The sequence below is a fragment of the Manacus candei genome, unplaced genomic scaffold (genome assembly GCF_025592945.1).
Source record: "Manacus candei isolate 608988 ecotype Guabito, Panama unplaced genomic scaffold, ASM2559294v1 h1tg000014l, whole genome shotgun sequence".
NCBI classification, from domain to species: domain Eukaryota; kingdom Metazoa; phylum Chordata; class Aves; order Passeriformes; family Pipridae; genus Manacus; species Manacus candei.
This window is the reverse complement of record NW_026138062.1, coordinates 63485149-63510088: the sequence shown is the minus strand read 5'-3', so window position 1 is coordinate 63510088 and position 24940 is coordinate 63485149. Positions and strand designations below refer to the sequence as shown.

At 44.4% G+C, this 24940-nt stretch overlaps 1 protein-coding gene across 17 annotated transcripts in view; it reads right to left on the bottom strand.

Annotated features, from left to right (window-relative positions):
* BBX (BBX high mobility group box domain containing) overlaps positions 1-16736 on the bottom strand; it is a 141064-nt gene extending 124328 nt beyond the window's left edge. For 4 of the 17 annotated variants that reach the window (XM_051780961.1, XM_051780963.1, XM_051780964.1 and 1 more), the window contains exons 1-2: positions 15628-15645; positions 13237-13309 (exon numbers count right to left, since the gene is read on the bottom strand). The gene's annotated coding sequence lies outside the window, so the exon portion shown is untranslated. Of the gene's footprint in view, positions 1-13236; positions 13310-14840; positions 14991-15537; positions 15561-15627; positions 15646-15707; positions 15727-15758; positions 15892-16041; positions 16169-16630 lie in introns of those variants that run through there. The other 13 variants (XM_051780967.1, XM_051780968.1, XM_051780973.1 and 10 more) reach the window with 8 other exon arrangements.
* Between the last annotated feature and the right edge of the window lie 8204 nt (positions 16737-24940).

Below are 24940 nucleotides of genomic sequence, written 5' to 3'. Positions count from 1 at the left end.
TATACTTGATAGAGCATTGTGCGTGCCCCAGGTCATATTTCAAGAAAGTTCATTCAGTGTCTGGGACATATTTTACTAGAAACTCACTCCAGGATCCCTCTTCTTCACTCCTTGCACCTTTAAAGTATAATCTATGCATTATTCTATGAATTTGTCTCCCTTGGAAAATAGCCTTGCTCCAGCTATACTAGAAGACAATTGGACCAAGTACTACAGCACCAGGACACAAGTCTATACCCAGCAAGTTATTTTTTTGGTGTGTACTTCTACTCCAATTATACCAGCATACCTCAAAAGGCTAAAAAGTAAACTTACCTAAATGCAAACACATCTTTGTGAAAAGGATTTTACTGCTTTATTTGGTCTCCATAGTTGAAAAGGTTGTAGTGGCACATTGTACCTTTACTCTAAGGTAACCACATACTTTTAGCAACATTTGTAAAACAGGAAAATTCACACCAATCACTAGTATCATTATACTGGTAAAGTACAGCTAAACCTTCAAGAAACCTCAATGAGATTCATGAAGTCAAAATTTATTTTCACTGAAGTCTATAGCAAAGTTCCCACTGAATTCAGCATGCCAGTGATTAGACCTAACAGGGCACAGCTCCTGGGCAAGGCAGCAGCTCTTTTTTGGATGGGAGGTGGGGGAATCACACAGATGGTTAACTGCCCCCATCACTTTTGGGTGTGTGGGAGAAGACATACTTGGGGAAGCGACAGAATCTGTTTTGCAGACAGTGCACAGTATCTGTGATGCTTTGTAAAGGACATTCCCCTGTAGTTTATCTTATGTACAGATTCAGAGTGCTCAGGTTAAGACAGAGCACCTGCCTCTCCACTCCCTCTATGCTGCCAGGAGAGCAAACTACTTAGCAGAGACACTAGTTTGGTTCAGCAGAGCAGAAATGCTTCTGGTTGTGACGATCAAATTTTCTAAGTTCCTGAGTACAATACTCTTCCAAAAAAGAGACCACCTGTTATCTAAACATGAACTGTTGGTGGATTATTTCACTGAGTTGATCCATCTGAGTAACTCTTCAAAGGAAAGGAAAAAAGTGAGTTTTATTTGCAGTGATGGGATACCACAACCACCTCCCCCCTCCCCAAATAAAAAAAAAAAAAAAGGAGGGACATTCTTCCAATCAAGTGTTAGTCACATAGTTACACCAATGTTTTAAACGCACACTGCTTCTAGCTGGTTTTGCCACAATCCCTGTGACTAACACAGCCAAATTCTGTTCAGCAGCCTCAGTGGAATTGCACAAGCTCTTATCAACTCTGATTTCAGACCAAAATGAATTTTACATCCAGATCTTTTAGCTTGACCAGTAGTCCATTTCAATGTTACCTAGCAGGAAAACACTGCTTAGCACATGCTAAGTAACAGGTTTCTCTGAGATCTCAGACAGAACACCATCAAAGATACGAATTCTCCAGAGAAAATCTTGGCTCAAATACTTATTTTCTGAAAGGAAAGAAAGCCTCGACATTTCACATGTCTAAGAGGGAGTGTGTGTGGGGGGGAAAGAAGCAAATTAGAACAAGAATAATTCAATCCTATGGAAATACAGTAACTATATAGTCTGTTGCATTATAAAATCATAGAATGGTTTGGGCTGGAAGGGACCTAAAAGATCATCTAGTTCCAGTCTCCAGGTGTCTTTGCCATGGGCAGGGATATCTTTCACTAGACCAGGTTTCTCAAAGCCCCATTCAATCAGGCCCTGAACACTTCCAGGAATGGGACAATCACAATGTGCAGTTACCATCACAGTAAAGAACTTCTTCCTAATATCTAATCTAAACCTACTTTCTTTCAGTTTGAACCCATTTCCTCTTGTCCTATCACTACATGCCCTTGTAAAAAGTCCCTCTCCAGTTCTCCTGTAGGCCCTCTGAGATACTGGAAAGCTGATGTAAATTCTTCCTGGAGCAGTCTCTTCTCTGGGCTGAACAATCCCAACTCTCTCAGTCTATCCTGATAGGAGAGATGCCCCAGCCCTCTGATCAACTTCCTGGCCCTCTTCTGGAATCGCTCCAGCACGTCCATGTCCTTCTTATGTTGGGGACTCCAGAGCTGGATGCAGTACTCCAGGTGTGGTGTCACAAGAGCACAGCAGAGGGGGAGAAGTAAAGCATTCTGTTTAAACACTTACGTTAAACAAGAGCTGATTGTTTTAGGGCAGCAAAAAACATGAATGCTTCAGCAATAAACAGCTTCTACCAAAAAGTTGCCTAAATATGTGACTACTATATTTTCTTATTGATCTTGTACCAAATGTACATGAAAACGAAAATTACAACCCTTTCAGGTTAAGTGATTCATGTTACATTGGCTTATTCTCTTAAGAGTAGGTAGTACTCAGTAACCTTCCCACTTCAATTTTTTGAGGAAGGTTTTCTTTTTATTCTTTATAAAAATCTACTGTTTTAAACATTTGGGACCTGCAATAGCATTTTAACCTTTGCTTCGATTTTCTTCTGATTTCTATTTAGCTTTCTAATCTTATCTTTATATATTTAGTTATACAAGAGCTCAATAACTGCTGAACCTTTGAATACCCTACACATTGATACAAAAGAATACGGAAAAACAAGACAAAGACAGGATCATGAACTTAAGTTTGCTCCAGAGAGAGGCCGTAAAGCCACTTCTTGAAGTGTGTAACTCCTCCTTGGGGGCGAGGGGGGGCAGGCAAAATAGCAATATATGAGTAGTTTGTGTAACCGTGTCACCACACTCCACATTTCTGAGCACAATCCTTCTACTACCTGAGGTCTAACGCTGCATTCCTTAATGGTCACAGAAACTGCTACACAGTTCCCCTGCTGCAGAAAACCTGCTTGGAGCTGCAGAGTCAATATATGTTATCAAGCTCTTTGACTGCTCAGATGCTATTAATATTTTGGTAGGGTGGGGGTTAGAATTCTTTACCCGTGTCAGCCCACAGACTTGCTATGGAATATTTACCAATTTTTTTTTTTTAATTTTTTTTTCCCATCTAATACCTGAGTAACACACGAATCATCTAGTGACAACTTGGTTTCACTTTTCGGTTTCTGGTCACCAGTACTGCTAGATTCCTCCCTGGATGTTGTAAAGTACGCTCTCACGTGCTGAGAGTGCAAATTAAAGCCACAATCACATGCCACTTAGTCTAAAGGAAAGCTTGCAACAGGAATTTTAAAATAATCAATTTTTTTAATATTAAGTACATATCCGTGTAAACAGGTATCTGTTCATCTTAACATCCTTTACATCTATATCTTTTAGAAGCTGCGGAGGGGTCTAGCACCCACAAAGAAAGGTTAATATGGCCACAGTTTTACCTAGTGAGCTACTCTGCATTCCTTAATGGCGGAAGATACTGCCCAAGGCATCTGCTATTACAAACAGAAACTCTGGAAAATAGATAATGAAGTAATTTAAAAAAAAAATATATTCAGGTTCACAGAAACAGATACAGTTACAAGCAAACTCCTTCCGAACAAAGAAATCATATTCAAATTTCAGATGTTATTGTTGCTAAATGTATTTTAATAGAAATACCTAATTGCAATTTGCCTTTAAATTATTACAAACCAATGTTAAATTCTACTGTAATATTATATAACTCAATTTATATTAAATTAAAATAAATTGCAAATTTATTGATGTCAAAACTGTAAATAAAGCTCAAATACTCAACAGGTAAGTCTTCACTGAAGTACCAAGAACAAGTATTAGGTTTAGAACTAAGTTACCTGAAAGTAGTACCTTTCACTGCCCTTGCAGAGTCTTTGTTCCATAAAGTCACTTAGTGGTGTTTGCTGTAAAGCTGAGAAATTAAATGGGAATTGAAAAAGCAAGATCATTTGTTTTTCCTTCTCATCTGAGAAAACAAAGCAGAGAAGTTTGAGTTCTACTAGCTCTAAAAGCTTGCATTCTGTTAAGTAGAATGGGTTACCGTATTAGGGTTAATACTTTACTGATATTCTAAGTGTAAACTCTATTTGCATTTACTTGTGTGTACATGTGTGTTTGTGCATGAGTGTGGCTTTAATAAATAGGACATTTTTAAAGGCCACAATTAAAAAACAGCATCATTTGTCATGTCCTAAATAAAAACTTTAACAGTTGCAATCTAAATAAATGAATGTAAGTCATATAATCACTTAGAAAGTGTGCAGGCATACAGTGCATCCTCTGAACTAACAAAAAAGTTGTGCCAAATTTAGTGTAAAGGCTATATTTAGCAACATATTTTAACGACTGTCTACCAATAGAGATTGCTTCTGAAAAAACAAACAAAAATACCAGAGCAAAATGAGACTACAAGCACCAATTTAAACCAAGTGTTTATTGACTAAAATCATGATTTAAATCAGTTCAATAGGTATAACTGGAATGTCAAGGCAGCAGACACGCAAGTGAACGTACAGAAGGGCTCATAAGGGCCAGGAATACGAGGCATAAAACCCTCCCTCCTTCCAGTGTGCCTGCCCCCACGCTATCCTTCAGCCCTGCTCAATCTCTGCAAAGCCTGTTAGTGCTCCACAAAACACCATCCCCCACTCACAAAGATTTTTTTTTTTCCCCTCTAGGATCCTTGAATAAGAGAACACATACTGTCCTTACTGGAGGACCTGAACTGTGCCCTTCTCTCCCGTAACCCACTGCGTGGGGATGTCTGTGATGACAGACTCACCTCCCGTTTCGATTTTGCTCTTTCTGCAAAGAATAACAGTAAACTTCAAATGCAGTCTTGTGGGTCCATCCAGGACAGCACACAGAAACTAGATCACTTGTGGCAGAGAAACAGCAGGACAATTCTTAGACAAAACACAGTATTTGGTCAGTTTTCTCAGGTGCTTCCCTCCTCATACCCCAGCATCCTCTCACTCACTTTGGCCCCGTCATCACACAGCGCAGCAAAACAGAAAGCTCGACAGGGACATCCTCGAGAGTCCACTTCACTATATAAATAAATAATCTGCTTCCTCTAGACGTGTCTCTCAGGAGGGCAGGATCTTCCTCCGCTGATTAAAAACCAGGAAGACTTTGCAGCCACACAGGCCCAAAGCTTTGTTTGGAGCTCCCACCTGAACAATAGGCCAACCCCGACTAAGGGTGAACTAAGCGGACATTTCAAAACCTGCAACTGAGTATCCAGGTCCATTCAACAGCTTCCTCCAAAGGAAACTGAGGGACCAAAGTGTGGTGAGGGCCCTCACAGTGCAAGATTTTGCCTAGGTCACGTTTACCCACAGACTTTATGCTGCTTTGGTACACAGAGCTGAGGAGAGGCAGATGAGCACAAGCAAGCACACACAGAAGATGCAAGGAAAATACTGATTTATTACCAAGGGAAACACTTAAAAGATTATTTTACACACACACACACACAGAGGCAATTCTCTCTCATATTGATGGGAATATCTTTCTCATAGCAATGGGAAATGGACACATTCAACCATTACACTTATCTATGTGTAATTTACTTCCCTTATTTAAGATTTTCTATACTAAGAAATAAAGTTAAAAACTTCCTTCCCTTGCTGTACTTCTGACACTTGTGCTTTTTATTTAGTCCAACAGTTTTAAAAGAATGGCACTGGAGCTTCTGCTTACTCTTTCAACACTGGAACACAATGTTAATCAATACAACAGAGGAAGTAAATTGTGAATAATTGCTTGCATTAATACATTTGCTAAGAGTTTTGCCATTCTTCATTTTGCAGACACCAAATTTCTCCCTATAAACACCTCTGTTTCTCCAAAAGCAGCTGGAAATTAATTATGCTATTTTTATTTTCTTATTAATTCATATGCTATAGTTCTGTAATCAGTGCTGGATCATGCTGCAATTTTGTGTACTTGTTTCAAAATACATTATGAGTACTTGATGACTGATGTTTAACACAATGTACGAAAGAGAATCTCAAACAAATTAGAGGGAAGAAATACAAATAAAGACACTTTACCTAAATATGAAAAAGAATCACTCACATACTCAAACAAAAGGTAAACCCTGGAACTCGCAACTTTGTGGCACAGAGCACTCACTGATGAGAACTGAGCCAGGCAAGAATTTTACACTATTCAAGATGATATTTGGATATAAAGAAGCCTTTTGCAAAGAGGAAGAACATCTAAAGCCAGACATATCAATGAAGTGGAGGTGAAAATGTTACTTCTTTCAAAATCTATCATCTCTGACCACTGATTTGCAGTACATCAGAATGCTTTCTTTCCCTAACCAGATAACCAACTTGGGAAGCAAATACACTCAAACAAAATGGCTTATCATCTACCAAATGGCATTCTCACACTTCATGCTCTTCCACCCTCTTCACAATTATGTGAACTCTGCATGTTTCAGCAATGTCTCTCTCTGTATTCCCAGCTCTTCCTACATTGCTCATCATCAGGTCAGGGACAGCCTATAAGCTTGTGCGTTGATCACAGAGTACAACAGGTGCCTGACCCTGGTAGGACTATCTGAACATAAATAATTAAGAATAATGTGAAATCTGCAGCTTTCCTGAGGAATTACAGGCCACCAGGCAGCAGACCTGCAAAGGGGTGCACGTTGCTGATGCACTCTGGTTCTGGCTTTTTGTTCAGGAATCCAGTTGCACAATTGTAACTGCAGGACTGAGCTCTTTAGATGTTAGGACAAGACAAACTGATGTTCCTGTACTTCACCCCATACAGTTTGGAAAAAAAAAATTAAGCATGATGTTGCTAACTATAGTTAAATGTAGGCATGATGTGGCTCAAAGACCACTTGCAGAAAGCAAACCAAAACATGGCCAACCACAAAAATGCCTTTTTCATCAACCTGACAAAAAAGAGTAACTTCCTTCCAACTTCTACAGACAAATTTTAATGCAGAACATCCCAGCATTTTAGCTCCACTGACTTTCACAGAGTTACTTCACATTGAAGAGGACAAAATGAAGTAAGAATTCAAGTTCTCCCTCACTCCTTCCATTTTCATTCCATGTTTTCTTTATCCAGCTTCATCTCCAAATTTGTTGTGATATCTCTCTCTTAAATACTGCTTTGACAACCACAGAAAAATGCATTCTCTCACATACAGAAACAAAAAAACTAGGATTATTTGCTTCATAAAAGAACACACAGGCTGCAGAGGGAAGACATACTATTCTACTACAAGGGATATAATCCTAACTGTTATCATGTGACATGCTTTCCCCACTGCCATTGCTGGATAACTCTTGATTGTCTAGGACAGGGATACAAATGAAAAACAAACTCAAAACAAAAAGAGACAACTTCTAACATGGCATAAGCTTAAAAGTCCTTTTGTAGCCCGCAGAAAGAGCATACTGGGGAAAGAACTGAAAGGTACTGGCTGAAAGCCATCAACCCAACAGCAGTAAAGTACTGCCCAACACTCAGGAGGACAGTGTAGTCACCAATCCTCGACCCAGCTCACCAGAGGCCCAGGACCAGGCTTAACCCTTCTGTGAATCCTGCAATGGGCCAGCTCAGTCCCCATTAACAGTACTAAGGGAAAGGTCTTTAATGTGAGCACCCAACCCTGCCGTGGGGAACTCCGGGTTTCAGAAGCGCAGGATAAAGCCCCTCCTGAGAGCATGGATAGCAGAAACCTTCCTGTTGCTACAGCTGCATAAGAGGAGAGGGACCCCACAGCCAGGAATGAAGTTCATGTGGTTTCACAGCATCTCAAAGCAGACTCCTCAACAATTTGCTACATGCATATTGCCTTTCAGAAAGAAAAAATAATAAACAAATAAATAATAAAAAACCCCAGGCAGAACACACCAAACAGGCAGAGGGAAGACACCTTCCCGCTTCCCCTCAGAAAGGGGAGGTATAGGCAGGACTTGATAAGCTTCTTGTCAAGAGAGCTTCCACTTGCATTAAGTTCCATAGATCCCATGTTGTGCAAGTCCACTGAATTATTTTTATCTTTGCTGAATGAGACTCTGCAACATTAAGGGTCAATAAAATGCTGCTTCTTATTTTCAGTATTCGCTACATTTTATAAAACCTCTTACATAGAAACATCCACATGGTAGATTTCTGACAACAAAAATTCCATGCTTCCTAAGCAACTGATTTTCTTAGTGTAGTCTCATAAAATCCTGTTAACTTTCCTTCCCCTTGCTAAAAATTGAAATTTTGGTGTACTAGCTTTCTTTGTGCTCAGATATGCCTGAAGCTAGCTTATTTTCACATGCTGAATTGTCCATGCTCATAAAGACTTGCTATTACATTATGCATTTGTGTGCTATAAAGGAAAAGGCATGAACACTGGAAAGCACCAAAACCATCCTTTTCCTCTTTGTCAATTCATCTTTTATGCAACCAAATTTATAAATATTAAAAATAAAATGCTGCTATCATCATGAGAATACTATGATCCGATCTACACTCAGACATTAAGTATTCTTTACTCCTCAAATACAGCTCCAATTTTTACATCAAATTTTTATTTTCAGTAACAAAACACCAGTGAACAGCAAATCTGAAAATCTTGCACATTTACTGGGTCTAGAAATAAAAGTTCAATAAGTAAGTTACCCTACTTGTCACAATACTGCCAGAGTGCCAAAGTAGCTGCTTCTGTCAATTCTATGTTTCATAAGAAAATTAGTTGTGATTTTGCACTAAATTATGAATACAAAAAATAATTTAATTTGAAGAACTATTTCGCATGAATCATATTTTAAAAACTTTGCAATGAAAAACCATTCTGTTCCTTTTATCAACTTCACAAAGTAAGTTAGTATTAAATAAACGTAAGGGTAATAAATAGTGCAATAAACACAGCAGCTTAAATACCATGTTTACTGGCAAAAACTCTTAAGTAAGCTCTCCTTCTACTTTAGACTCTCCTGTCAATAAATATAACTAAGTTACAAGTCAGTAACTTCATACTATTCTGAAGGTAGGATTTTTTTTTTAAAGCAGCTTTATGAATCAAAGTTGAGTATTAGCAAAAGATGCCCAACTGGCACAGAATTCAATGAGACTATTCACATCTCAAGACAAGCATTTACCAGGAAAGCTTCAGAGCAGCAGCCTCCACCAAGGGGAAGGACACAAAACTGGAAAGTCAGATGTGGATTTTATTCCATTCCCTGCTAATGCTAACCTGCTAAGTGACTGCAGGCAAGCCTACGCTCTTTCACAGCTTTGTATCTCAGATGCCTAAAACAGGGATAAAAATGATTGTTCCTGGTTTTGAGGTGTGTGATTACAGCACGGCTTATGTACTTCGCCAGACAAGACAGAAAGCACATGAATAAGACAATGTCTAGAACTGCCAATTATTAATAATATCATTAGTATTGAGAGAATAGCATGTGCTTTTTTCTCTTCCAAGCAATGTAATCTAACAACAGCCCACCAAGCCATTCTTAAAGTTGGAGTAATCCTAATGCTGGTTCAGGTTTTATCCCTTCTGAAACTATCAACAAGGGTGACAGCAGAAGGAGTCTTTTGCAAAATTCACCTGTCCACTAATACCACCCTCACCCCATTGCTCTCAGAAACACTGTATCATCACTGATCTTGAAAAAATAAAAACAAAATAATAAAAAGGAAGTAAGCCCTAATAATCTTTTGACATAAAACAGGATGAAAAAGCTTCTGGTAATGACACCCCAGGAAAGGGGTAGAAGGAAAAGAAAGAAACTTAATAGTACAGAAGTCAGAAGGTTGACTTTTTCCTATTTCTTCTCAAGAATATTCTGAAATACATACATGATTTCAGTCCAGTTTTATAGACTCCTGAGAAAACACAAATTAAGTTTACAATAAGGTAAAACAGCAACTATACTGCTTTAAAACAAACTTAATTCACTCAAGAAAACTGTCCTAATATATAGGCACCATATGATTTAACAATACAGGGAAGTACTGTTAGTCCCCATTTGCAGGTGGCAAAGGGACATCTGGCCGTGCTTCTAAGAGCAAAGACCCTGGAAGCCACCAGTAGGCCACAGCAGTGCTGCTGACTCCACCAGCAGCTGCAGCAGGCCACCCCCATGACAGGGCACAGAAAGTCCAACTTGGGTCCAAAATCTGGAGAGTGGCCTCTGGTTTTGACTACATCACCTGCCAGAGTTCAGAGACAGCCTGTGACACACTCAAAATTAAAACCAAAATTTTGGTTCAGTTCCAATTTTAATTTATAGTACCTTCCTCTACCAAGGAACAGCCTTCAGATAAAGAGGGAAGCCTGAATGCTACACGAGCCATGTACTGTTGAAAGAGAGTCAGTGTCTCACCTCCCAGGTGTCCAAATTTCACTGCAGGTGCACTTACAAACTTCACACTACAGCAGAGCATTGCACACCACAGGTCTCGTCTACCTTACTGGCACCTTTCCCACCAACACACGTGGTGGAAGAGTAACTCTCCCCAGCTCACTTGGTCAAAATTTCCTCTCCTCATACCACTCTCCTCTCATGCCTACGCCAGAAGACTGCCCTGCCTCATGCCATGTTGATTGAGCTGCAGAGACACTGTGCATCCTCAGCCTGCAGACCACAAGTGGCAGCAACCTGGAAAAACTTTAAGCTCTGAATGCAAGCAATTGTATCAGTGAATTTAACAGGAGTCATCTGCTTAAAGATATTCACATGCTTACAGGATCACAAGCTACAGAACCACTAATTTACGAACCAAGTGTATTAAGATCATTCTGGATGAACAGGAAAAACGTTAGCTAGAAAATAATTGCACAATTACCTCTGATATTTTATGCAGAAAACTGACATTTAATATCTTTAATTATTCACACAACAGCTATGAAAGAGAAAGGTTTTTTTCCTTGAACGGGAAAATAAACATGGTCAAATTCCTCTCCATCCTCACCATCACTCCTACACTCCTTTCCTAAATAAACCTCCTGCTGAAGCCAATGGAAGCTTTGCAGGCAATGAGCTTACGGCAAGCAGTGCCCAAAAACTCCAAATCATCAAGGGCAAGCTTCTTAAATATTCTGAGTTTACCTCAACATGAAAACCAGTCACGTTTCTGATAAATTATGTGTCTGCTTGACAAGGTTTATCAGCTTGTTGTGCCAAGACGGACAGTAGTATGCAATGAACTTTTGAGACCATGGGCCAATTTCTGAAGCATTCACAAGGCCCCTTTCTAAGCAGCTTCGCCTTCCAGCTTGTTACACACCACCACTGCCACTGGCACTTGTTAAACAAGACCAGAACTCAAGTGTCTCTCCTGTATGTCAAGACCGAATTACTAAAACCCATTCATGAACAGTTACTTTAGTGAGAACTGTATAATAAAAGAAATCTTCCCTTTTACCAAAATAAAGGCTCCCTAAAGTAAATGGAGGTTTCTAGTAATGGACAAATCTAATGAAATCTCTGTTCTCACCTTCACTAGGCACATTATTTTTATTGCCTTTTTTTAAGCTATGAGGAAATGTATTTCTTTTCGTCCTCCAAAGTTTCTATTATGTCTTTTTCATCAAAAAGATATCCTATCCTTCTTTTCTTTTTTCAAGCCAGTTCAACATCAGGCAAGAACTACATTCAGCATTATGCACAAATTCAAGGTCCACTCCTCTTACAGCATGGGAAGACTACAATCACCACTTCACTTCCAGGATGAATATTCCATGCATCCAAAAGGCTTCATCGCATAAAACTAAAACCAGATAATGACTGAAGAAGCTACCTGAAGCAAGGTCCCTGAGCTACTCTCATTCAGTACTCTTTACTATTACTCAAAAAAAAAAGTCCTTAGCACTCACAGCACTCTAATCGGACTCTTACCTGAAAACATAGAAAACTAAGTTCAGAAATCAGTACATTTGTATTCAGCCCTGAACAACATTTTGAAGCCTATCTGCCAGTTTTTGAATTTCCAAATGCATTTTTACTTGGAAAAAATTGTTGCACCAATTACTCTACACAGAACACAATCCTTGTCAGTAATGCTATAAAACCAAAAGCAATATTCTCCTATGCAACTAGTCTGTCAAAGAATTTCAGTAACTGAATTTGGTGTTTATAGTCTTAAACCTACACATACCAACCTCACTGCGCACAAAATCCGTATGCCTGAAATTTGGGTGTAAATCTGCAGGAACTGGAGAACAGCAGAATCCTCCCTTCAAACCAACTTCCCACAGTGGTTATCCCAGTCTTAGGACTAGCTTTGTGGTCATAATATCAGACCAGAACAGCTGCTCCCAACAGCCCCCTTCAAGTCAGCATGTTTGGGACCATCACTTATCCTACGTCTGCTATACATTGCCTGGAAAAGGTCAAGAGTATGTTATTAATCATTTGCATTTATGAGCACTAAGCTTACCCCAAATACATGTCTTGTCTTGTTTTTAACTATGTACACAATAGTACCAAAAAGAAATGCTACCTCCCACTTCCCCATTTTGGACCAAATGCAGTTCAGTGCCACCACGGGCGATCATATGAGAAATGCTCCAAATGCCACTCATTTTATGTCCTCTATGAATGTGACCCCAAAAATTTAGAACCTCTTCTTTCATCTTCTACTTCAGCTTAAAAGGTGTCAAACCCTTCAAACCATGTCAAAACTTTCCCCAGCATACAGATAAAAAAAAAGTTGTGTACCTGAAAGCTTAGGAATTTAGTCACTAAGATTCATCTTTCAAATTGATTGGTACCTGCATTAATCAATGCCAAAAGAAAAAACACTAACACAGAAAGAGCATGGAAGGAATTCTAATTAGCTCTCAGTTTATGTGTTAAAACTGAACCGACTCCTGTTGCAGTAGCACTACAGTTCTGCTAAACTTCTCACTGATTCTTGACCTCCAGAGTTTTCTGATTACCTATTCTGTTTATATTTTCGTACTTTTCTACCACTGAATTTTAAAAGGACTTTACATGCTCATGAAATTTTTGCATATTCTAATGCTACTCTGGCTTCAAACTTTTGCCCTAAGTCAATCAGATATCTTTACAAAACAAAGTTTAAGAAAAAAAAAACAAGAAAAAAAAAACAAGTGAAGAGAGTTCTGAATATGCACAGCCTTTTAATTCCCATGTTACTTGGATGCACCCCTACATACAAACTTTGTAATCTAGCAGTTGCTATGAGCACCCAGTGAAGATGTGTTTTCTGAGGCGCTAAAACCCAAAAAAACATCTTCCACACACAGTGGCAGCATGAGGACCTCTATCTTGTCAACAACAACAGAGTTCTTTTTCCATGTGTACAGTTTACATACTTACCCAGGAAAGCAAATGGAAATGACAGACAGACGAAGATGAAGCTGTCCCAAAGCCTTTGTCATGTGATAGTGACCTATAAAGTATCAAATAAAGGCACATCATCAGCACACCATGATTTTACAATATTGTAACTCGCCACAACGCCAACAAGAGGAGAGATCCCAAAACTTGAAACTTGCTCCCTCCTCACCCCCACCCCAGCTAAGTTGTCATTAAAACAAGATGACAGTCGCAGGGATCGGTAAGGAGCAAGGAGAAGATGCATCGTGTCTTTAAAGGGCATTCGGAGTGGGCAAATGGAGCAAATCATCTGAGTGTGCATCAGCAGGGTGGGTTATTTTTCCTCTGTCTCTCGCACACACGGATGCATGTTTATGCGCGCACACAGACACATATACGTACACACAGGGATGCATCACGTAATTATTTACATGCACACACAGAGATACTCGCACGTATTATCAAAATAAAAGGCAGAAAGTTGACCACCATCTGCAAGGAGGCATACATAACAATAACCCCCGGGAACTTCACAAGTCAGCGAGCAATCCCCGCGCGTGGATAAGCCAAACAACGCAAAAATTAACAACAAGAATAAGCCGCCAGACCGCAGGTACGAGATCCACCCGCGGAGACAGACAGACAGACAGACAGACGAGAGGGACGAACGGCAGGCTGCGAGGCTGGAGCACAGTTTCAGGTAATGCCCGTTCCCCCCCGGCAGAGCCCAGCGGAGCCGCCCGGGGAGCCGCGGCCGCCCGGCCGCCCCTCGGCCACCGCAGCCGGCGGGGAGAGACCCCCGGCCAACGCGGGGGGAGCGGCGCTCGCAGCCACCGCCCGCCCGCCGCCCACCCCGCCCGTGCAAAGTGTAGGGCCACCGGAATTCGGGCTCCGGGGTGGGGTGGAAAGAAAAGGTATTAAATATGGAGAAAGACCGCCGTGACCCAGGGTTTTCCCGTCTCCCCCCCCCCCCGCGCCCCCCGCCCCCCGTCACCATCAAGTTTGCATCCTAGTTACAAAATGTCGATCTTGAAGGCTGACAAGACACCGGGAGAGGGGGAGAGAGCGAGAGAGAGAGAGTGAGTGAGAGAGAGAGAGAGAGAGAGAGAGAGAAGAGAGAGTCCATCTTGCTTTGAGGGGGGAGGAGAGGAGCAATAATGCAGCGCATAAATCTCACCCTCCCGGGGGAAAAGTCTCCACAACACCTTTGGGGGCGGGCGGGTGCGCAGGGAAGGGGCGGCGGCGCGGGGAGAGGGCGCGGGGGGCTCCCCGGCCCTCCCAGCTGCCCTCCCCGGCGGGCTCCGGCGAGGCAGGCTGGCAGCAAACACCTCCCTGCTGCTCCCCTCCTCCTCCCCGCGGGCCCGGGCGATGATCCCGCTGCTGCCGCCGCCGCTGCCACCGGGGAGGAGGTGCCGCTGCCGGGAGAGCCACATGGAGACCAGCACCCCGTCCCTGCCCCGGCGGCCGAGCCGGGCCCCTCCGCCGCCCCGCCGGGCTGCGGGACTTGGACGTGTCACCAGCAGGACGGGCAATGGTTTCGGCGCCCCAGGCCCGAGTGACCACCGCCGGCCTGGCGGCGCCCCGGCCTCGCCGCACACACTCACCTCCGCAGAAAACTTTTAACCGCGGGCCTCCCCCGGAAAAAGTGGCGAATCCGCCCCGCACACGGTTAAAGCCCCGCGGCCCCCCGGCTCGGCTGGCGGCGAGCGGGGGAGACCCGGGCACGGTCCTTCCCCGCCCCGGCGGGGAGGGAGGGAGGAGGCAGCAGGCAGGGAGGGAGGGGGCGGGCAGCCGCCTGCCGGTGCCTCTCGCCCAGCCGCCGTGCATGTCGCCTCGGCGGCTCTCGCATCGCTTCGTTTTACCTTCCTCATTCAGCGGCGGCAGTGGGCTGCCACCGATATTCCTAACGCAAACCTGCTGCCGTGCGGCGCCCGGGATTAACGCGACTGCCTCCTTTCCCCTGCCTCCAACCCTTCCTTCCCCGTCCTCCTCCTCCTCCTCGCAAACCCACACTGGATCGGCTCTCCTCACAGCCATGCAAGTTTCATACATTGCAAATAAACCCGAGAGGAGGAAGAGCGAAGCGGCTGGCGGGGAGCGGGGGGGGGAGGAGGAGGAGGAGGAGGAGGAGGGCTGCTTTCTGTAATTTACCAGCGACCCGATCTCGCAGCAGCAAATAACAGCCGAGCACCCATCCGGCTCCCGGCGGCCGGCAGAGCCCCCACCGAGGCGGCTGCCCCCTCCCCAGGGCGCCCCTCGCCAAGTTTTCTGTCATCGCGACCACCCAATGTCACAACTTACCTTCAGAAATAGGACTTCGCGCGGCCGAGGCCTGCCGCCGCCTCCCCCCGGCCCCCGCCCGCCTCCCTCCCTCCCTTTCTCCCTCTCCACCTTAAACTTATTGACACAACATAATCCCGCATCCACGCGAAACTCCGGCAGCGCCGTCCGCCCGCCCCCCCGCTGCCCACCGGGGCCGCCGCCGCCCCGGGTGCATCGCCGATGACTACCGGAAAACGCACAGCCCAACTCTCCGGCCGAGCCCGGCGGCCGCTGTTGTTGTCGGGGTCGGCGCCGGGGTTCTTCCTCCCGCTCCCTGTGCGGCCGCACAGGGATCAGCTTCTTCCCCCTCTCCGGTTTTATATCCCCCACCACCCTTTCTGCCGGCGGCGGCGCGGAGCCCCCCAGGCCGGCGGCAGCCGATACCGATCCGCGCACTCTCCCCCGCGCCTCGCCGCCCCGCGGGATGAAGTTTCGTTTCTGCCTGCCGCGATTTCCCTGTCAAGTCCTCCCGGAGGCACGCACCGAGCGGTGGCCGGTGGCCATCCCTCCTCCTCCTCGCCCTCCTTCCCCTTCCTCCCTCCGCCGCTGCTCTTGCCTCTCTCTGTGGCGGCGAGAGGTGCCTGGTTTCAAACGCAGCCTGGCACTGGCTGGCCTACCCCCGCCGCCTCTCGGGCTCGGCTCGCTGGTGTGTTAAATGCCCTGCGCTGTACCGCGATCCACTTCGCCCCCTCCCCGTCAAACACCTCCAGTCACCCCTGCCCTCCCGGCCGGGCGGAGGGCTGGCGGCACCAACCCACCCGTCCTCCGCTGCCCAAACTTTCCAACCGAAGGCAGGGCTGGAGAGAGGGAGGAAAAGTGACTGGGAGCCGCGGCAGCAGCCGCGCCGGGCAGGGGAAGCTCCGCGCCGCCCTCCCGGCCGCCGGCGCCGCAGAGGGGGCGCGGGGGGCTGCCCCGCCGCTGGGGCGCGGATGGGAAAGTGTGGGGCGAGGGCACCCCATCTCTCTCTCTCTCTCTCTCTCTCTCCCTCTCTCTTTCTATCCTTCCCTCCCTGTATGCTGCTGCCCGTCTCCGCCCGCCCGGTGCGGGGCGGCGGGCGGGCGCACTCACTCACCTCGGCGGGGCGCGCACCGCGCCGCTGGGCCGGACGCGGCTCGCAGCGCAGCCCCTCCGCCCCGGCGCCCGCGGAACGCGGCTCCACACAGAGCCATGCAACCCGGGCAGCGCCACAACACTCCCCGCGATATAAGCCGGCCCGCCATTGGCCGGCGCGCTGAGCGACGGGCCCGCCGGCCACTCAGCGCTGCCGTTACACCCGCGGCCCGCGAGGGAGCCGCCGGCGCACACACTCCCCGCACACACTCACACAAAGATCGCCGCGCTGCCCCTCGCGGGGTTCGCGGAGCCCCCGGCGGCGGTGCCGAAGCGGGGCAGGGAGCGGGGGCCGCCCGGGGCAGCGCGGAGCCGTGCCGGACACAGCGAGGGCAGCCGCTGTCCATTGGCCGCCCGGGCAGTGCTGCGAGAGTAAACTACGCCTGCCCTGGGCAGCGCCGGCGGGTAGCGGGGTGCAGGCTCGGCCCGGCCCGGCGCACCCCGAGCAGTTCCCCCAGTAACTTACTCGCCCGAGTTGGGCGGGTTTCATTCAGAGGCCAAAGCACGGCGAGCCAGAAGTTGCGGGAGGCGGCAGCGCATCCGCGCAGCCCCTGCTCGGGCAGTAAACACGGGGAGCCACCCCCGCGGCCCGGGGGCGGACGGGCCGAGCCGGCGGTGCCCCCTGACCCGGCCACGGGGTTCGAGGCAGCGGCGCCGCGCGGGGATGCGGCGGAGCTCCGGGCGGTGCCCGCTGCCGGAGGAATCCTCGCCCAGGCGTGGCAGAGAGGCCCTCACCGGGCCAGCATCGGCAGCACGGCCGGCTTCACACCGGCTTCCCGTAGAGACAGCTCGGCCGGCAGAACTAGCCGAGTATAGCGCTGGGGTCTGCGCCACGCTCCGCACCCTGCCCGGCCCCCTGCCCTGCACCTCGCGGACGGTACCAGGCACATGGATGTGAAATTCATCCGAGAATTTCTGTGACTTACGGGCTGGTACGCACAAAGCGACAGTGTGAGGCCAGCAGCTTTTGGGTGGCTGCATGGCGATTGTGCTGACGGGTGTTAGAAAAGCCCTGTGGAAATGTAGTCTAACTTTTTTGGAGAAGCTCCTTTCTACTGCAGAAATCAAACACAACATGAAAGCGTACTGTGTACACTGACCCTGCGTATTAATGTTCGCAAGGGTTTGAATATATGCAACATAAGACCTTTATGGCTTGTAATGAGAAGACACATGGCATTTATTCTTATGGTTAAGAAGCACTAATTTTTGTGTGTGGCACTGTCTCCAGGCGGGATGCTGACAATTGGCATATTAAAAAAGGGTCAGAAATAATAATAGTTATAACAACAATGGAAACTGAAGTGTACTTGTTTTTTTTTCCAGTAAAAGAGCAATGTTTGTACTTCACAATGACTTTACATATCCAGCGCTCCAAGGATGTTGCAACGTTTGTTCCATGTGTGTTCTCAGTCCTGAGCTTTATTCCATTGTGATACAGTTGATTTCAGCATCTTCCCGTGGTGTTTCTGCTCTTCTTTCATTCCTCCCACCTTTTCCAGTATGTCAGAATTATGTTGAATAACTGTGAAATAATATTTCTTATGTCTGAATAATATAGTGGGGTAAAGTACAAGCTGATATTAGAAAACTAAATTGCATCTGTATTTCTAAGAAAGCATTTCAAATTAGCTTGCACATTTTTTCCTAAGATGTGAGAAAAGTATTGTAAATGCCCCTCCCTCTTGCTGGTTGTTAGCAGGCATGGGTTTGTCAGTGCCTAAATAATATAAAAATAACAGGATGGACACATTCTTGTAATTAATGCATTCTACTTCATTATTTCATTTTCAGTGCTAAGAAGGCAGACCGAAGTGTCTATCTACTGGAAGTCAGGTGCATGTCAGGTGTCACAGTTTGGGACACTGGCAAGTGAAGGCACAAAAATTTCACTAGTCACATATGAAAAGGTTGGCCTGATTCTTAGACAGAGCTTCCTCCTAATATTTGTAGATTGTGAAGAGCTTTGCAGTAAGCAGCATCTTTTCAGTATGCATAAGTAGTTGCTGGTAAAAGTAAGAGGCCTAATCCAGACAGTTAAAATTTACATGGTATAGTTTCTTACATGTCAGTGTTAGTGCCTTGTTTCTTTGATTCTTTTACCTATATTAATAATAGCACACCATGGAGCCTCTTATACCTCTTCATTGCTAAAATCCTGCCAAAGCAGGTAATTACTGAGCAATATAAGTGATGTAGACACTTCATAGTGTACATGAACTTCATTTTAAAAGATGCTTAATATTTTGTTAACAGAACTCTCTATTACACTTGATGCCTTTACTGGCCATTTCAGAAAAGAGGCCAGGATAAGGACACCTTGCATGTAAAGTAGTTTTTTACAGCTGTACAAAATGGATACACAGTGCTTCTAAACAGAACAATTGTGTTTTGTGTCTGCTTTGTACAGTTACAAATGGCTCATGAGTTAGTTGCAAGGCAGGTCACCTATTAGGCCTGTAGAAGCAGAAGTATTTTGTCACCCTTTAAAAGAGATGAGTAAGCTGAGGTATGCTGCTATGGTCAGAAAATAAAATATTTGGGTTTCCACTACCTTTGATTTATTTTGTCTATAGTGAAAGAGAGAACTGTATTTTCTTGGGCTATCAATCCAGGGCCTTCTGCAAACATTGAGGTCATGAAGGGGAGAGGTTGGCAAATATTTCTGGATTTCAATTTTTCTATATATGATTTTAAGCAAATTAATCTCTTTGCATGACCACTTGGAGATATTTCTGACTTTAGTCAGTCACTGCTATCAAGAGTTATAAGGTGTTAGTAAGTGTCTGTGAGGAATTTTTCAAGGGACAGAAAGTGCTGCAATTTTTTAAATTGCTGATTATTTGTTATTTTAAAACTTCACACAAGTTGCATTTCTAGATTTTTCTGCAAAGTCTTGTGTCATCAGATGGCACTTTTCTGTCACTCTTGTGTAATTGGTATTAGTTTTTAAAAGAGAGGTGCCCCAGCCCTACCTTGTAGCACGTTCCCATGTGCTCCTGTTACAGCCAGCGCTCTGCTGGAGTCAGCGCACCTCAGCACAGATAAAGTGGTTTGCTTGGATGCGCCCACAGTGGGATTTGGGGCTTCAAAGTTGCCCATCAGTGGCATTTGTCTGAGTTCATCTGGGTTTGCCTGTTTTGTGCTCAACTGACGGCAGAGTATCTCCCTCCCAACCCCGTGTCCCCTCCTAATTGATCCGTGGCACAACATGAAAGACCTAAGCAGCCATGTGTCTGTGCTCTGTCAAGAGGGAAAAAAAATACTTCATTTCGCTTTGTTGTTATGTAATAATAACAGGAAAAATAGTAGCATCAATATATATAGTAGTAATTGGGGTTTGTTCTATTCCGTTCCTTTGGGGCCTGCTGTGGAACCCGTACTGTTGGGGAGGGGGCCAAGTTTGATCCTTGATTACCGTTTTCTCAGCTCCTCCTGCCCAGGGTGGAAGCTACCTGCTGACTGTGGAACCAAGTTGCCCACTGGTAGCTCTTCCGGGCTGAGGTACACGTGTGCTTCCATGGCCATTGTAAATGTATTCGGATAATAACAGGGAAGCTTGGACTAGCCAGCTGCAGCCTGAGCCTGCAGGCCCTGGATCCCTTTGAGCTGCTACCATGGCTGACTCCAAGTGACGGTTGTCATGTGAGCAGGGAAAGAAGGCCATAAGGCAACTCTGGGAGCATATGCTTTATCTGTGTTAAGCTTTGCACACAGCCTGGGGAGAAGCATGGGGAAGAAAGGGTGAGGCAGATGCAGCCTTATGGAGCATGTCCCACCTCTGTTGCTTTTTTCCTGTGGCTTGTGCCCACCCACAGTCCATGGAATAGCGTGGCATCCTCCAGGTTAAAAAACACTGGAGCAGGACAATGCATTAGTGGGCCTATTTTCCTCCCCAATGCACTTGTATAACATGGTAACATTAATAGCAATTTATGTGCAAGCACTGAAGGGAGGAGGCATTTTAGCTGAACTAAAGCTGCAGAATATCCTCTGCAGAGTAGGAGCAGAGCCACAGGATCAGTGCAGGACAACCATTCTTCAAGAACCACACTTCTAGGAAGTTATTATTCCCACCTCAGCCCCACTTTCAGTTTCTTGAGAACTCAACAGAAGTATGTAGAAGTCAAAGAAAGGGCCAACTTGTTCTGTTGGTTTCTCTGTAGGAGGGCACAGTTAAACTCTGACTGTATTTCTTTGTTCTTATTCCTTACTCCTTTTCTTTCACAACATTAGAATAATCAGGGTATTTTCTTCATAATTTTGAGATACTGCTTCTGAGTGTTCTCTTTCTATACCTGTGCATCTAATTCCCACTGTCTCCTATCAACTGTTTTCCTTTTTTTTTTTAATACCTCTTTTTACTATTTAGTAAAAAACCACTGCAACCCTCTTAACAGAAGCAGACAATAAGAATATTAGATCCTACAAGCAACCTCTGGCCTAAGCTGCTAGCAGTTTCATTTGACAAGTTAGACAAGAGAGTAGGAAAGGGAACAGACAGGTAAAATGACTGCCAGGAGTCTCATAGTATGGAAGCAGGAAAGTAAAAAATCAAATCTGACCTTCTAACTTGCAATGCACTGCTCCATACATTTCTTTCTCCATTGCTCTGAGATTTCTCTTTCATAATGCCTCCCTTTTTCAGAGAAATATTACTACACCTTGAGAAACTATTTACCATTTTTTCCTGTTTCAGAAGAATTGAGTAATAGGTTAGCCAGAACATCCACATCCATCTGAGTCTATCATCTCTGTAAAAAACTACTGCTGATTCTGCAAGACATTTATGTATATGTTAAACTAATATATATTATCTAGACTAATGAAGCAATTGCCTGCTAATCTCTAAACTCAGTAGATTTTCCTTGTGTTTGTACAAGTATACTGCATTACAGAAAATATGTAAATCAGGTCAGACCTGCTCACGAGAGGTTATGTAGCCCTTTGAGTTAGTCTAGCTCAAGCAAATGAGTTTCCATAGCCAGCAACATGAGAGCAGCGGGTCTGTCATTCGCATCCAGTAACTTGGGATTCCTTCAGACTTACTGAAAAAGTCCCTGTTAAAAGCTGGGCCAAAGGATAGCAGCTTTCCCTCAATGCCACCCTTCCAATTTTTTACAGTTACTGCTTTATCTCTCATGTAAACTGCAATAATATTTAACTGCTTTAAGCATAAAATGTAATTGGAACTAATATTTCAATTTTAGATTGTTTTCCCCTCATTACAGTTTAGTACTATCAAGTAGCTTTCTCCCTCCTCCACCCAAGGGCCTCTTTTTCCTATCTCTGCTTCTGGTATTATTCAAACATTTATTTGATTGTTTACTTGTTTTCCCTTTTCTATAAATGTTCATGATGATGTACAAAAACTACAACTGGTTCTAGTGTCCTCTTCCAACCTCCAGTATACCACTAGAGACTTTAGATCTACCTCACAAATATGTATTTCCTTCTGTCTAGATGAACAAGGACAATCAAGGAGCAAAAAGTTCTTAGCCTGCTAAATCCACTGCTTGGCTGAAGTGGCAAGTCCCTGCAGTGACTCAAGTGAAAGAGCAGCACCCATTAGGTCTGAGCATGAATTCTTACAGCTTGGTGAGCTTCCCAGATTCATGTCTCATTGCCCCACTGCCATGCCTGTAGTTATGTTCATTTTGAGACCGCAGCACACTCCTTTGGCCACACAGTGCTGCTACCATTTGTAAAGTAAATAAAGCGAGTGACCATTTGACCCTAAATAACAAGAGCATGCATTAGTCACTGAACTACTCAAATACATGGTATTTGACTCTTAACTTGTTATATCTAGGGAAATACAGAGCACTGCAGATGTAATACTAGGGATCTTGTTCATCTCTGCAAGGGAGAGGCTTCAAAGAGGCAGAGATCAGAATTTTATTCCTTCAGGTGGTAGCCATGTGACATAGCAAAGGCAGAGGACACAGAGCTCAGTTTCTGTCAAAGAGAGAAGAAGCATCCAGTCCAGTGGTACACAAATACAGCAGCCTTTATGGAGCACAAATACATCTAGCCTTTCCTTTTGGAGGCATTGCTTTTGGAATTAAAATTATCAGCTTTAAAGAAAGATATAGAGTGGGGAGCAAAACAGGATGGATCTTGAGGCCTTCCAGAAGTGGGGGGGGGGGGGAAGGAAGGAATAAAAATTCATGTCTTGGACTAGTGCAACCCACGATAAATATTCTTACAGGAGCAAGGCTGTGTGCTGCTTCAGTGCATCCAGGTGAGAGGCCTCACGAGAGGAAATTAAATCAGAACATTACATTGTTTCTGTCCCACTAGGGTCAAATGGAGAAGAAGGTGAAACTTAAGAAGGGCACTTTCTCCTGGTCCTCCCTGCTCCAACATGAGAATTGTTGGCAGACCAGTCTGTAAGAACTAGCTCTTTTAAAATATACGGTGTGCCTTCCTGCATGCCCTCTTAATGGGGCTTTTCCCTGAAGTCAGCAGGTTCTTGTGGCTTTCCTCAGTGACAGTGCTAAAGCAAGGAAGATACTTTATAAAGCAGGCAAATACCACGCTGGAGTCTGTCTGCCAACCCTCTTTGGTTTAGCCCTCAAACACCCATGGTGGGTTCTGACTGTTTGCAGCTCTAACATAAGCATTTGTTTGTGTTGAGATCTCTCCATCGGTAGAAGTTACAGCCTTCACTAGTTGTAATGCTGTCTCTCCTTGTAATTTTGTAAAACGTAAGTGGTGGAGCTGATCCACATATTTAAAGTTTTAACCCTATCAGCAAAAATCATTTTGACAATACTAGGCCATTTCTTTTCAAATGATGAGTTTTGTCAATTGCTGGTTTGGGGATTTACATTTATGTATGTGAAAGGAAGGGGAGATATAAGTATCTCTATTTGCCTGCAAAAATTTAAATTTTTAATTGCTTTACAAATTAAAAATTTTCATGTTTCAATTAAAAAAAAAATCCTTAAAATGCTCCAACCCAAAACAGCATTTTTAGTGCACTTTCCTGGCCTTCAATGTCAACTTGCTTCAACCTAGGTTTTTGAAAAATAATCAATCCAGGTTAACACTAGTGATCTGTTGTCCCTTTTTGTTCTTTTCTTTTTTTAACCTCCAGAATTTGAAAAATTGGTGGTTTGCATAGCTCTGTCTGCATTTTTTGCAGATTGAACTTGTGGAAGGCATGCAGAGATCTATGGTGAGATTTATGGTCTGTGATGAACTGGATGTTCATAAAGAAACTTTAAATCTGTGACTCTATTGAAGTCCTACTGAGAGGAACTCAAGTCATGCATGCTCAGCAGTACTCAGATTGAGTTAATTATTATTTCCCCTTCATTCTTAAATTTCCAGGCTGACTGTTGATTCCACTCTGCTTTTTCTGCCCATATAAAAGCCTTATTTTGAAAAGTACTAGAGTGCCTTACATCCAAACCTAGGTTCCAGTCAAAGGGAGGTTTATGTACTCATCTATTGACTTTTAGGGAACTGTTCATGCACATAAGCTTAAGCCTCTGCATGCTCCTGGTGCTTCCAAAGAGACCTGCCCAGATACAAATGACTTTGGCTTCAAAGTTCTGTCACTTCTCTGTCTTCTTTGTGAAGCTGGAGCTTTATGTTGAGATGTGTTTCTTGCTCCAAAACTTTACAATCAGTGAGTGAAATCCTGACAACATGAAAAGCAGTGATGGAGCCCATTGACTACAGCAGAATATTCTGCTATCATCAGTTTATAAATACTTGTCAGGATCTCTTATTTTGCAGTACAGATGGCAACAAGCAGACTGAAGACCTGGTCTGAGATTTCTCATTCAGCCAGTGCTACATCCTAAGTTTTTGTTACTGAAAAGAATTGAGGGAATTCCTTTGTGTAACCACATTTGTTTATGTAGTTTTATATAGATTATTTTTATTTATATTTTTCTCACTGTGCTACTGAATGGGTATGCAAAGCACCGAAAGCCAAACAAAAATTGCTTTTCATTGGCACATCTGTGCCAAAACTGGTTTTCCCATGCTTCAGTAACAAGAAAATACTTCTGGTACTCATATTTTTGGGGTTCAAAGCCATTTTTATCTGAGGATGAAATGTTAAATATGACATTTGCCAGTGGGGTCAGAGATGTTTCCTTAAGGACAAGGCCATCACAGAAAGCTCATTACAAGGGGGAGTAATAGCACTGGCCTCCGAGCAGGGTGGCATGTGGAGATTCACGCATCAGCACATGAGCTCTAGAGCAGTGGAAACCACTGCACCCCCCCCCCAGCTTCTCTTCTCTGCCTGCTG